Here is a 12281-nt window from a genome sequence, read left to right as displayed (position 1 = left end):
CCAGCTGCGATTGTTCCCTGATGCCACTGCAGATGTTCACAGAAGCAGGATTGCAATTGCAGCCAGTGCCGGTCATTGGGCCGGCTCTCGGCGGATCCGGGATCCGGCCCCAGATATGGGGGCGGATCGCGGGATCCGGCCAGAGTCAGCCGCCCAAGCCCATGAACCACGCAGGAACACTTAAAACACAAAAAAAGGCACTGGTTTGTAATGCAGAATGCTCGCTACATGTACAACTGATTCCTTTCAATTGTACACGTGGTGAGGATTGTGCAGTACACACCAGTGCCAAAGCCACAGTAAAAGGCAATGCCGCCGTCGCGTGCTTTATTTTTTTCTTTTTTCTTCTTCGTTTTTTTAAGTATTCCAGCATTGCTGAATGTCCACTACGTGCCCCGCCCCTCTAGACCGCCCCCCCTCCGGCATGCCCCCCCCCCAGCACATTTGTTCCATTTCCACCAGTGATTGCAGCTGACTGTGTCGTCATGGAGGGCAACCTATCATCATGTCTGATGACATCATCGATTGAAAGACATCTCATGAGGCAGCACATGCCTTTTAGCCCGCCTCCCGGATGGCGAGACAGGAAGTGACATCACATGACCTTCGCTCCGAATAACAGAACAGGAAGTCATATCTCTGCATGTGAGCACGGCTGTTGCTTTGCATGGCAATATATCCTTGTGCTTTGAAACCTGTCAGGAGCGTTGCGCCCCAGAAAGACACGTTTCTAAGGCCTTTAGCTCACTGTCCACTTGGGCACTCAGGATAGCCTTTTGGGTGGTTAACCCCTCAAGTACTGGTCTCAAGGCGAGTTTCATCTTGACTCGGTGTCTGCCCATAGCCCTGCAATCAGGGGAGTTGCTAGGTCTGGAAAAGACCCGGGGCTAAGCTGATGTCGGAACTGTTGGGACTGGGGGCTAGCTAGTCTTTTGGCTGTAGCTCCTGAGATTCTATCCGGGGCTACAACCAAAAAATCAGGGGCTATGGCCCCCTTACCTCCCCTAGCAACGCCCCTGCCTGCAATCTCATTGGCTGATGGGCAGCGATAGCAAACAATCTCACAGGGGTTCCAGGCTGAGGCTTGGGGGCAACACGCTCGCCTTGAAAGCAAGAGGACACGGGGCACCACAGGTTCGACCCCCGGGGCGCACTTAGAAACCTCTGGATATTAAGCGCGTTATAAATAACCAATCATATCAGGCTCAGGGGTAGCAGCCGGTACCCTTTGCCACCCTAAATGATGTCGATGACATGTGTAAATAGTCCTCTGAAATGATGGGAAATGTTTTCCTTTCAAGGGCTTTACAAATCATGAGCACGTGGCACATGGTCTGTATCAGTGTGGCTGCGTCTTTGGTTTATATTAAAGCTGGGGTTTTCTGAAACATTCCTGCCGGGTGCCTCCCTAACACACACACCCACATCCATAAAAACCCTCTTAAGCAAAGCGGATTGCGTCTGTGGGGAGGTGCACACTCGCCTGTGTGATGTAGGTGGATGCATAGCTTGGTGCACACTCGCCTGTTACAGAATGCATGGCCTGTGATGTAGGTGGATGCATAGCTTGGTGCACACTCGCCTGTTACAGAATGCATAGCCTGTGATGTAGGTGGATGCATAGCTTGGTGCACACTCGCCTGTTACTGAATTCATGGCCTGTGATGTAGGTGGATGCATAGCTTGGTGCACACTCGCCTGTTACAGAATGCATGGCCGGTGATGTAGGTGGATGCATAGCTTGGTGCACACTCGCCTGTTACTGAATGCATGGCCTGTGATGTAGGTGGATGCATAGCTTGGTGCACACTCGCCTATTACAGAATGCATGGCCTGTGATGTAGGTGGATGCATAGCTTTGTGCACACTCGCCTGTTACAGAATGCATGGCCTGTGATGTAGGTGGATGCATAGCTTGGTGCACACTCGCCTGTTACAGAATGCATGGCCTGTGATGTAGGTGGATGCAGAGCTTGGTGCATACTCGCCTGTTACGGAATGCATGGCCTGTGATGTAGGTGGATGCATAGCTTGGTGCACACTCGCCTGTTACGGAATGCATGGCCTGCGATGTAGGTGGATGCATAGCTTGGTGCACACTCGCCTGTTACGGAATGCATGACCTGCGATGTAGGTGGATGCATAGCTTGGTGCACACTCGCCTGTTACGTAATGCATGGCCTGTAATATAGGTGGATGCATAGCTTGGTGCACACTCGCCTGTTACGGAATGCATGACCTGTGATGTAGGTGGATGCATAGCTTGGTGCACACTCGCCTGTTACAGAATGCATGGCCTGTGATGTAGGTGGATGCATAGCTTGGTGCACACTCGCCTGTTACGTAATGCATGGCCTGTGATGTAGGTGGATGCATAGCTTGGTGAACACTCGCCTGTTACAGAATGCATGGCCTGTGATGTAGGTGGATGCAGAGCTTGGTGCACACTCGCCTGTTACAGAATGCATGGCCTGTGATGTAGGTGGATGCATAGCTTGGTGCACACTCGCCTGTTACAGAATGCATGGCCTGTGGATGCAGAATGCATGGCCTGTGATGTAGGTGGATGCATAGTTTGGTGCACACTCGCCTGTTACAGAATGCATGGCCTGTGATGTAGGTGGATGCAGAATGCATGGCCTGTGATGTAGGTGGATGCATAGCTTGGTGAACACTCGCCTGTTACAGAATGCATGGCCTGTGATGTAGCTGGATGCAGAATGCATGGCCTGTGATGTAGGTGGATGCATAGCTTGGTGCACACTCGCCTGTTACAGAATGCATGGCCGGTGATGTAGGTGGATGCATAGGTGGATGCATAGCTTGGTGCACACTCGCCTGTTACAGAATGCATGGCCGGTGATGTAGGTGGATGCATAGCTTGGTGCACACTCACCTGTTACAGAATGCATGGCCTGTGATGTAGGTGGATGCATAGCTTGGTGCACACTCGCCTGTTACAGAATGCATGGCCTGTGATGTAGGTGGATGCATAGCTTTGTGCACACTCGCCTGTTACAGAATGCGTGGCCTGTGATGTAGGTGGATGCATAGCTTGGTGCACACTCGCCTGTTACAGAATGCGTGGCCTGTGATGTAGGTAGATGCATAGCTTGGTGCACACTCGCCTGTTACAGAATGCATGGCCTGTGATGTAGGTGGATGCATAGCTTGGTGCGCACTCGCCTGTTACAGAATGCATGGCCTGTGATGTAGGTGGATGCATAGCTTGGTGCGCACGCACCTGTTACAGAATGCATGGCCTGTGATGTAGGTGGATGCATAGCTTGGTGCACACTCGCCTGTTACAGAATGCATGGCCTGTGATGTAGGTGGATGCATAGCTTGGTGCACACTCGCCTGTTACAGAATGCATGGCCTGTGATGTAGGTGGATGCATAGCTTGGTGCACACTCGCCTGTTACAGAATGCATGGCCTGTGATGTAGGTGGATGCATGGATTGGTGCACACTCGCCTGTTACAGAATGCATGGCCTGTGATGTAGGTGGATGCATGGCTTGGTGCACACGCGCCTGTTACAGAATGCATGGCCTGCGATGTAGGTGGATGCATGGCTTGGTGCACACTCGCCTGTTACAGAATGCATGGCCTGCGATGTAGGTGGATTCATGGCTTGGTGCACACTCGCCTGTTACAGAATGCATGGCCTGCGATGTAGGTGGATTCATGGCTTGGTGCACACTCGCCTGTTACAGAATGCATGGCCTGCGATGTAGGTGGATGCAAAGCTTGGTGCACACTCGCCTGTTACAGAATGCATGGCTTGCGATGTAGGTGGATGCATAGCTTGGTGCACACTCGCCTGTTACAGAATGCATGGCCTGCGATGTAGGTGGATGCATAGCTTGGTGCACACTCGCCTGTTACAGAATGCATGGCCTGCGATGTAGGTGGGTGCACAGCTTGGTGCACACTCGCCTGTTACAGAATGCATGGCCTGCGATGTAGGTGGGTGCACAGCTTGGTGCACACTCGCCTGTTACAGAATGCATGGCCTGTGATGTAGGTGGATGCACAGCTTGGTGCACACTCGCCTGTTACAGAATGCATGGCCTGCGATGTAGGTGGGTGCACAGCTTGGTGCACACTCGCCTGTTACAGAATGCATGGCCTGTGATGTAGGTGGATGCACAGCTTGCTGCACACTCGCCTGTTACAGAATGCATGGCCTGTGATGTAGGTGGATGCATAGCTTGCTGCACACTCGCCTGTTACAGAATGCATGGCCTGTGATGTAGGTGGATGCATAGCTTGCTGCACACTCGCCTGTTACAGAATGCATGGCCTGTGATGTAGGTGGATGCATAGCTTGGTGCACACTCGCCTGTTACAGAATGCATGGCCTGTGATGTAGGTGGATGCATAGCTTGGTGTACACTCGCCTGTTACTGAATGCATGGCCTGTGATGTAGGTGGATGCATAGCTTTGTGCACATTCGCCTGTTACGGAATGCATGGCCTGTGATGTAGGTCGATGCATAGCTTGGTGCACACTCGCCTGTTACGGAATGCATGGCCTGTGATGTAGGTGGATGCATAGCTTGGTGCACACTCGCCTGTTACGGAATGCATGGCCTGTGATGTAGGTGGATGCATAGCTTGGTGCACACTCGCCTGTTAGGGAATGCATGGCCTGTGATGTAGGTGGATGCATAGCTTGGTGCACACTCACCTGTTACTGAATGCATGGCCTGTGATGTAGGTGGATGCATAGCTTGGTGCACACTCGCCTGTTACAGAATGCGTGGCCTGTGATGTAGGTGGATGCATAGCTTGGTGCACACGCGCCTGTTACTGAATGCGTGGCCTGTGATGTAGGTGGATGCATAGCTTGGTGCACACTCGCCTGTTACTGAATGCGTGGCCTGTGATGTAGGTGGATGCATAGCTTGGTGCACACTCGCCTGTTACTGAATGCGTGGCCTGTGATGTAGGTGGATGCATAGCTTGGTGCACACTCGCCTGTTACGGAATGCGTGGCCTGTGATGTAGGTGGATGCATAGCTTGGTGCACACTCGCCTGTTACGGAATGCGTGGCCTGTGATGTAGGTGGATGCATAGCTTGGTGCACACTCGCCTGTTACAGAATGCGTGGCCTGTGATGTAGGTGGATGCATAGCTTGGTGCACACTCGCCTGTTACAGAATGCATGGCCTGTGATGTAGGTGGATGCATAGCTTGGTGCACACTCGCCTGTTACAGAATGCATGGCCTGTGATGTAGGTGGATGCATAGCTTGGTGCACACGCGCCTGTTACAGAATGGATGGCCTGTGATGTAGGTGGATGCATAGCTTGGTGCACACTCGCCTGTTACAGAATGCATGGCCTGTGATGTAGGTGGATGCATAGCTTGGTGCACACTCGCCTGTTACAGAATGCATGGCCTGTGATGTAGGTGGATGCATAGCTTGGTGCACACTCGCCTGTTACAGAATGCATGGCCTGTGATGTAGGTGGATGCATGGCTTGGTGCACACTCGCCTGTTACAGAATGCATAGCCTGTGATGTAGGTGGATGCATGGCTTGGTGCACACGCGCCTGTTACAGAATGCATGGCCTGCGATGTAGGTGGATGCATGGCTTGGTGCACACTCGCCTGTTACAGAATGCATGGCCTGCGATGTAGGTGGATTCATGGCTTGGTGCACACTCGCCTGTTACAGAATGCATGGCCTGCGATGTAGGTGGATGCAAAGCTTGGTGCACACTCGCCTGTTACAGAATGCATGGCCTGCGATGTAGGTGGATGCATAGCTTGGTGCACACTCGCCTGTTACAGAATGCATGGCCTGCGATGTAGGTGGATGCATAGCTTGGTGCACACTCGCCTGTTACAGAATGCATGGCCTGCGATGTAGGTGGATGCACAGCTTGGTGCACACTCGCCTGTTACAGAATGCATGGCCTGCGATGTAGGTGGGTGCACAGCTTGGTGCACACTCGCCTGTTACAGAATGCATGGCCTGCGATGTAGGTGGGTGCACAGCTTGGTGCACACTCGCCTGTTACAGAATGCATGGCCTGCGATGTAGGTGGATGCACAGCTTGGTGCACACTCGCCTGTTACAGAATGCATGGCCTGCGATGTAGGTGGATGCACAGCTTGCTGCAAACTCGCCTGTTACAGAATGCATGGCCTGCGATGTAGGTGGATGCACAGCTTGCTGCACACTCGCCTGTTACGGAATGCATGGCCTGCGATGTAGGTGGATGCACAGCTTGGTGCACACTCGCCTGTTACGGAATGCATGGCCTGCGATGTAGATGGATGCACAGCTTGGTGCACACTCGCCTGTTACGGAATGCATGGCCTGTGATGTAGGTGGATGCACAGCTTGGTGCACACTCGCCTGTTACGGAATGCATGGCCTGTGATGTAGGTGGATGCACAGCTTGGTGCACACTCGCCTGTTACGGAATGCATGGCCTGTGATGTAGGTGGATGCATAGCTTGGTGCACACTCGCCTGTTACGGAATGCATGGCCTGTGATGTAGGTGGATGCATAGCTTGGTGCACACTCGCCTGTTACGGAATGCATGGCCTGTGATGTAGGTGGATGCATAGCTTGGTGCACACTCGCCTGTTACGGAATGCATGGCCTGTGATGTAGGTGGATGCATAGCTTGGTGCACACTCGCCTGTTACTGAATGCATGGCCTGTGATGTAGGTGGATGCATAGCTTGGTGCACACTCGCCTGTTACTGAATGCATGGCCTGTGATGTAGGTGGATGCATAGCTTGGTGCACACGCGCCTGTTACAGAATGCATGGCCTGTGATGTAGGTGGATGCATAGCTTGGTGCACACTCGCCTGTTACTGAATGCATGGCCTGTGATGTAGGTGGATGCATAGCTTGGTGCACACTCGCCTGTTACTGAATGCATGGCCTGTGATGTAGGTGGATGCATAGCTTGGTGCACACTCGCCTGTTACGGAATGCATGGCCTGTGATGTAGGTGGATGCATAGCTTGGTGCACACTCGCCTGTTACGGAATGCATGGCCTGTGATGTAGGTGGATGCATAGCTTGGTGCACACTCGCCTGTTACGGAATGCATGGCCTGTGATGTAGGTGGATGCATAGCTTGGTGCACACTCGCCTGTTACGGAATGCATGGCCTGTGATGTAGGTGGATGCATAGCTTGGTGCACACTCGCCTGTTACGGAATGCATGGCCTGTGATGTAGGTGGATGCATAGCTTGGTGCACACTCGCCTGTTACGGAATGCATGGCCTGTGATGTAGGTGGATGCATAGCTTGGTGCACACTCGCCTGTTACGGAATGCATGGCCTGTGATGTAGGTGGATGCATAGCTTGGTGCACACTCGCCTGTTACGGAATGCATGGCCTGTGATGTAGGTGGATGCATAGCTTGGTGCACACTCGCCTGTTACGGAATGCATGGCCTGTGATGTAGGTGGATGCATAGCTTGGTGCACACTCGCCTGTTACGGAATGCATGGCCTGTGATGTAGGTGGATGCATAGCTTGGTGCACACTCGCCTGTTACGGAATGCATGGCCTGTGATGTAGGTGGATGCATAGCTTGGTGCACACTCGCCTGTTACGGAATGCATGGCCTGTGATGTAGGTGGATGCATAGCTTGGTGCACACTCGCCTGTTACGGAATGCATGGCCTGTGATGTAGGTGGATGCATAGCTTGGTGCACACTCGCCTGTTACGGAATGCATGGCCTGTGATGTAGGTGGATGCATAGCTTGGTGCACACTCGCCTGTTACAGAATGCATGGCCTGTGATGTAGGTGGATGCATAGCTTGGTGCACACGCGCCTGTTACGGAATGCATGGCCTGTGATGTAGGTGGATGCATAGCTTGGTGCACACTCGCCTGTTACGGAATGCATGGCCTGTGATGTAGGTGGATGCATAGCTTGGTGCACACTCGCCTGTTACGGAATGCATGGCCTGTGATGTAGGTGGATGCATAGCTTGGTGCACACTCGCCTGTTACGGAATGCATGGCCTGTGATGTAGGTGGATGCATAGCTTGGTGCACACTCGCCGGTTACGGAATGCATGGCCTGTGATGTAGGTGGATGCATAGCTTGGTGCACACTCGCCTGTTACGGAATGCATGGCCTGTGATGTAGGTGGATGCATAGCTTGGTGCACACTCGCCTGTTACGGAATGCATGGCCTGTGATGTAGGTGGATGCATAGCTTGGTGCACACTCGCCTGTTACGGAATGCATGGCCTGTGATGTAGGTGGATGCATAGCTTGGTGCACACTCGCCTGTTACGGAATGCATGGCCTGTGATGTAGGTGGATGCATAGCTTGGTGCACTCTCGCCTGTTACGGAATGCATGGCCTGTGATGTAGGTGTATGCATAGCTTGGTGCACACTCGCCTGTTACGGAATGCATGGCCTGTGATGTAGGTGGATGCATAGCTTGGTGCACACTCGCCTGTTACGGAATGCATGGCCTGTGATGTAGGTGGATGCATAGCTTGGTGCACACTCGCCTGTTACGGAATGCATGGCCTGTGATGTAGGTGGATGCATAGCTTGGTGCACACTCGCCTGTTACGGAATGCATGGCCTGTGATGTAGGTGGTTGCATAGCTTGGTGCACACGCGCCTGTTACGGAATGCATGGCCTGTGATGTAGGTGGATGCATAGCTTGGTGCAAACTCGCCTGTTATGGAATGCATGGCCTGTGATGTAGGTGGATGCATAGCTTGGTGCACACTCGCCTGTTACGGAATGCATGGCCTGTGATGTAGGTGGATGCATAGCTTGCTGCACACTCGCCTGTTACGGAATGCATGGCCTGTGATGTAGGTGGATGCATAGCTTGGTGCACACTTGCCTGTTATGGAATGCATGGCCTGTGATGTAGGTGGATGCATAGCTTGGTGCACACTCGCCTGTTACGGAATGCATGGCCTGTGATGTAGGTGGATGCATAGCTTGGTGCACACTCGCCTGTTACGGAATGCATGGCCTGTGATGTAGGTGGATGCATAGCTTGGTGCACACTCGCCTGTTACGGAATGCATGGCCTGTGATGTAGGTGGATGCATAGCTTGGTGCACACTCGCCTGTTACGGAATGCATGGCCTGTGATTTAGGTGGATGCATAGCTTGGTGCACACTCGCCTGTTACGGAATGCATGGCCTGTGGTGTAGGTGGATGCATAGCTTTGTGCACACTCGCCTGTTACGGAATGCATGGCCTGTGGTGTAGGTGGATGCATAGCTTTGTGCACACTCGCCTGTTACGGAATGCATGGCCTGTGGTGTAGGTGGATGCATAGCTTGGTGCACACACGCCTGTTACGGAATGCATGGCCTGTGATGTAGGTGGATGCATAGCTTGGTGCACACTCGCCTGTTACGGAATGCATGGCCTGTGATGTAGGTGGATGCATAGCTTGGTGCACACTCGCCTGTTACGGAATGCATGGCCTGTGATGTAGGTGGATGCATAGCTTGGTGCACACTCGCCTGTTACGGAATGCATGGCCTGTGATGTAGGTGGATGCATAGCTTGGTGCACACTCGCCTGTTACGGAATGCATGGCCTGTGATGTAGGTGGATGCATAGCTTGGTGCACACTCGCCTGTTACGGAATGCATGGCCTGTGATGTAGGTGGGTGCATAGCTTGGTGCACACTCGCCTGTTACGGAATGCATGGCCTGTGATGTAGGTGGATGCATAGCTTTGTGCACACTCGCCTGTTACGGAATGCATGGCCTGTGATGTAGGTGGATGCATAGCTTGGTGCACACTCGCCTGTTACGGAATGCATGGCCTGTGAAGTAGGTGGATGCATAGCTTGGTGCACACTCGCCGTTTATGGAATGCATGGCCTGTGATGTAGGTGGATGCATAGCTTGGTGCACACTCGCCTGTTTCGGAATGCATGGCCTGTGATGTAGGTGGATGCATAGCTTGGTGCACACTCGCCTGTTACGGAATGCATGGCCTGTGATGTAGGTGGATGCATAGCTTGGTGCACACTCGCCTGTTACGGAATGCATGGCCTGTGATGTAGGTGGATGCATAGCTTGGTGCACACTCGCCTGTTACGGAATGCATGGCCTGCGATGTAGGTGGATGCATAGCTTGGTGCACACTCGCCTGTTACGGAATGCATGGCCTGCGATGTAGGTGGATGCATAGCTTGCTGCACACTCGCCTGTTACAGAATGCATGGCCTGTGAATAGCTTTAGAAGAATCACTTTCACCCTTGCCCTGATAAATACCAGTGCATGAAAGTTTGGAGAAATGGGCGTCATAATAATGTGCTGGCACGCAATTTCCTGAAAAGATACAGGGCCTCATTACAAGTGTGGCCGTCAGGGTAAAAACAGCAGTAATTTGGTGGCAAATCCTCTACCTTACCGTCAAAATTACCAGAATTACCACAGCTGGTAATTCTCCAAAATCCCCATGGTGTTTTATGGAGTCCAAAAATGGAGATTAACCCCGAGATTAACACAAGAGATGGTAACGGCAATCGAGATTGTTGGTAATTCGGCAGATTTCCCCTGAATTACCACCAAACTCGGAACGAGGCCCATAGACCTTCCCGTTTGGCGCCTCTGGTGTAGACTATTCCTGGGCATTCTAACCCCAAGCTACCATGCGGATTGGTAATGGAAAAGAGTACATTGCATGACAGAAACCAACAACATTGCCTTGTCAGGTGTGGCTCTGATGGGCGCAGAGGGTATGGATGCCCTTCTCCCCCATTTTAGTTTTTACAGATGTCCCCACCCAAAAAGAACATGTTTCAGAATCAACCCAATTCCTTCTTATATAAATGTTGCCATCATTTGAATGAGTACTTTCTCCTTTTTAGCACAAGCACCCAATAATGCCCCGAAGGGGTGGATGGCTGGGCCCGACCAAAATACTATACGAGGTAATTAACAGTGTGCTGATCACATTCAGGTATTTGAATTGTGCTGATTTCTTCCTGGACGCTTCTAAGGGCCTCTCATTTCTGCATGATTCCGAGTCATTCCCCTTTTGGAGTCGCATAGCATTGGGATTTTATTTTACTGCATGTGGCAATGTTGTTATGAGGGGTACTAACCTTCTCACAAAAGCTGGCGTGAAAGAGGAGTTTCGTACTGACACTCAGTCTAAAAGAGCGGTGTGACATCCGGTATTCTAAAATAGCAGATGTTTTAGCACTACGGCCAAACTTATCAGGTACTATATTTAGGTACAAAGACTCTAATAACATATTGGTTTCTTTGGATTATTTCTATTTCCATAAAATATTACACATAAAAGGATGCAGTCAGGTTGTTAATCGGCTTGCTATGGGTTGACGACCACTTCACCGAGAAGCTAACACTCCTTCCAGTGGCCTTCTTACAAATAGCCCGTTATTGTCGCCCTTTATGTCATTAGGGGTTGACATAAGCCCGAAGGGGTTGCCCGTTATTGTCGCCCCTTAGCCCGAAGGGGTTGCCCCGCTACTGAATTCCCACTCAAAACCAATGTGAGGTGTTCCATTGTGAAAGTCTACCTGTCCATTGGGCATGGACTTCGACTCCCATCCTCTCTCACCATTCTGAAGGGAGGCTAGCACAGGGGCAACGCGTTCGTCTTGGAAGCAAGACAACGCAGAACAACAGAGGTTCGAATCTCGGATCCACGCTTAAAGGCCAAGCTTGGGATGGTATTAGCCGGGTTATAAAAAAACAACTAAATAAATTAAAATAAATACATTGTCTATCCTGGATAGGGCTGATGGAAGTTGTAGTCCAAACACCTGGAATACCAGATGTTGATAACGCCTGATCTAGTCAGCTAGGGAGCCCTGCTTCCACAATTTAGGTTTGAAAGTTTGGAGAAAGAAATGCTCATTATGACACAGTTTCCTGGAAAGATACGGGGCCTCATTATCAGCGCGAATGCATGTAGACCTCTGTCACAAAAAGGACATCCTCCTATTGCTTCCGGCCATTTTTCCTTGTTTTTCTGTGGGTATGTTTCTGAGGCAGGCATTGTCCATAAGGGGTGGTATACATGATTGGCACTTTATTAATGATTATAATGTATTGATTGGCTTTAATGTGCTGTCTTATAGATTGCATGTGTTTCCCAAAACACATAAGGTTACTGGGACCGATGGAACTTTTGCAGAGATGGGGGAGGGATGAGATGCTCTGCAGATGACAGACACTGCGAGGGAAACCGCTTCAGCGCTCTCGCTTCCGCCTTTATGGAAGTCCTTGGAAATAATCGTCTTTTTTCT

General features: G+C 51.5%; 1 protein-coding gene across 6 annotated transcripts in view; it reads left to right on the top strand.

Annotated features, from left to right (window-relative positions):
* LOC138511191 (uncharacterized) overlaps nucleotides 1-12281 on the top strand; it is a 699527-nt gene that overhangs the window by 314030 nt on the left and 373216 nt on the right. The window lies entirely within an intron of this gene.

The sequence above is a fragment of the Ambystoma mexicanum genome, chromosome 6p (genome assembly GCF_040938575.1).
Source record: "Ambystoma mexicanum isolate Mex_15411 chromosome 6p, UKY_AmexF1_1, whole genome shotgun sequence".
In the NCBI taxonomy this organism is placed as follows: Eukaryota; Metazoa; Chordata; class Amphibia; order Caudata; family Ambystomatidae; genus Ambystoma; species Ambystoma mexicanum.
This window is presented reverse-complemented; position numbering and strand designations above follow the sequence as displayed.